At 36.2% G+C, this 3,265-nt stretch overlaps 1 protein-coding gene across 1 annotated transcript in view; it reads left to right on the forward strand.

The window, feature by feature from the left end:
* LOC106478552 (glycine receptor subunit alpha-4-like) overlaps window positions 1-3,265 on the forward strand; it is a 25,229-nt gene that overhangs the window by 6,976 nt on the left and 14,988 nt on the right. The gene's annotated exons all lie outside the window — the stretch shown is intronic.

Genomic DNA, 3,265 nt, shown 5'->3' on the forward strand with positions numbered 1-3,265 from the left:
AAGCAGGAAACAAACTATATTTACCATTGTAATATTCTAAGCAGGAAACAAACTATATTTACCATTGTAATATTCTAAGCAGGAAACAAACTATATTTACCATTGTAATATTCTAAGCAGGAAACAAACTATATTTACCATTGTAATATTCTAAGCTGGAAACAAACTATATTTACCATTGTAATATTCTAAGCAGGAAACAAACGATATTTACCATTGTAATATTCTAAGCAGGAAACATACTATATTTACCATTGTAATATTCTAAGCAGGAAACAAACTATATTTACCATTGTAATATTCTAAGCAGGAAACAAACCATATTTACCATTGTAATATTCTAAGCAGCTAACAAACTATATTTACCATTGTAATATTCTAAGCAGGAAACAAACTATATTTACCATTGTAATATTCTAAGCAGGAAACAAACCATATTTACCATTGTAATATTCTAAGCAGGAAACAAACTATATTTACCATTGTAATATTCTAAGCAGGAAACAAACTATATTTACCATTGTAATATTCTAAGCAGGAAACAAAATTTGATCGTCTGAGATTGTAAACAGACGATCTATATTTCATTTCATCGTCTGAGATTCTAAGCAGAACTTCCATAAATCGCTTGATCTCCTGAGTTTGTTAGTGATGACACTGACGAATGTTGAAACTCTTTGTATTCTGCTTAAGACTAGTTGCGAGATTTTTCATATATATGCTCATGACTATAACAGATCCAACGAAAATTGAGATACCTATCAGGTTTACAGTGATGCATCTAATGCTTATGCATGACATAAATACTTTTTATAGGTAAGAAAGTAACATAAAAACATTTGAATAAAATGTTAACACATATCGTACGTACGAATACTACGAGCCTATCGTACTTTAACATTTATCTTCACAACAGTGAGTGACTAAATCGAAGTGATTCGACAAGGGACATTAATTAAAGAAATTTGTTTTTCTTTAAGAGCCAAGCTGCATGCAACTGGGCTAACTGCGCCGCGCTTATTGCAAGGATTGAACTCCGAATTGTAGCATTATAAGCCTACAGCCTTAAAGAATTACCCAATAAGAAAATTTAGTAATGATACGATTTGTTGAGAATGACCTTAATAAAAATAACATATACATCATGCATACTTTGCAAGATACCATACAAGGAATTTAATCAAAATAAAATGATTCAGACGTTTAATTCTGAGAACTTTGCCCTAAATTTCTCCATGAAGTACTTCGGTCTATTGAGCGTCTGTTTACAATCTCAGGCGATCAAATGATCTATTGAGTGTCTGTTTACAATTTCAGTTGATCAAATGATCTATAGATTGTCTGTTTACAATCTCAAACGATCTATATGGCAATTTTGAGACTCTAAAATAATTAAATACTTCTTCCAAGACTAAATCAGGTGATTTTAGTCCTAACCCGATCGTCGTATTAGTGGTTTGTATACAAGACGCCTAATGAGGGCATTCTGCTCAGAGCAAGGCAAAAACAACAACAAGAACAACAAACAAAGAAAAATAAGTTTGCTTGCAATGGTGCCAGGAGCACCTCCAGTAGACCAGCGGCATATGGTGCAGATATCCTTGCTACAAGTGAGCCAGACTCTACCCTGTAACCAGATTATAAGCGTATAGCAGTTTGGAAAGAATCTAGATCCACATACAATTCCATTGTCATACATGAACATGACTCGGGATGAATAATTGGAAGTATTGTACCATTGACTTATTTTAAGCGATTGACCACAGTATAATGGTTTGTTTGTTTTTGAATTTCGCGCAAAGCTACTCGAGGGCTATCTTTAGCAGTGTAAAACTAGAGGGAAGGCAGCTAGTCATCACCACCCACCGCCAACTCTTGGGCTACTCTTTTACCAACGAATAGTGGGATTGACCGTCACATAATAACGCCCCCACGGCTGAAAGGGCGAGCATGTTTGGTGTGACGGGGATTCGAACCCGCGACCCTCAGATTGCGAGCCGAGTGCCCTAACCACCTGGCCATGCCTGGCCTCAGTATAATGGAAAATAATGCCCGCTCCCCCAACCGTACTAAAGTTGGTGACACATTCATTAAAAACAACATAATTAAGTGGACTGCATGTTCATTGGACTTTAGTCTGATCGAGTAAATATTAGTTGTTCATGGTAGAGGCGTCACATCTCATTAAATGACTCTATACTCTATAAATGCTTTGGAAACAGTTATTTCAGTGAGATTGCTGAAAATTTAAGTATGTAACACTGGTACTATGCTAACCTTCCTGTTTTTAATCAGCACACCTTATATTGAAATTAAATCTCATGAACTGTAAATATGAAAGTAATTCTCACCAAGTGCTGATTTACAAGCGTAGGCTTAATTCTTCTAGATCAATACACGAATCACCAGACGCCTGGTTGTTACTTTATCCTTAAGAGATATCTCTTGGACCGCTTTAAGTAGATATGGATATTTTAAAAATTAATCCGACGTTTCATAGATCATTTGATCGCCTGAGATTGTAAACAGACGCTCAATAGATCATTTGATCGCCTGAGATTGTAAACAGACGCTCAATAGATCATTTGATCGCCTGAGATTGTAAACAGACGCCCAATAGATCATTTGATCGCCTGAGATTGTAAACAGACGCCCAATAGATCATTTTGGCTTGTTTGTTTTGTCAATGCGTTCGAGCAATTTCACCAATAGTCATCAAGCAGTTCTATATTCTGTTTGCAATACTCTGAGATAGCCAATTGGAAACGATTAACTACGATTGATTCGTTTCATACGTTCCATGGTTCTCCATATATTTGAAAAACGTCCCTATAAATCACCCAAGTGTCTTCTTTGAGGTGCAGCCATTATTAATAAACAGTCAGGGACACTTGCCAATTGAGACAAGAATGCATGAGGCCACTATAAAAAATCATTTGTATTTTAGCTGGCGTGACTGATCATTACATGCCTGTTTTCCAATGATATAAAGTTATTGCTATAATCCAAAAACTGCGCAATTCTATAATTCTGCACCGTATATTACTGCTTTGTCAAAAGTATACAGGCTCACTTTGACACGCTCGGGTTATAGGGTTTGGTTTTTGTGTTAAATTGATTTTTTTAACCTACATGTTTTCCTAATAGACATATTTTAACGCCCACCAGTGGCACAGCGGTATGTTTGCGGACTTACAACGCTAGAAACCGGGTTTCGATACCCGTGGTGGGCAGAGCACAGATAGCTCTTGTGTAGCTTTGTGCA

This window comes from Limulus polyphemus, unplaced genomic scaffold (assembly GCF_000517525.1).
Source record: "Limulus polyphemus unplaced genomic scaffold, Limulus_polyphemus-2.1.2 Scaffold11, whole genome shotgun sequence".
Classification (NCBI taxonomy): Eukaryota; Metazoa; Arthropoda; class Merostomata; order Xiphosura; family Limulidae; genus Limulus; species Limulus polyphemus.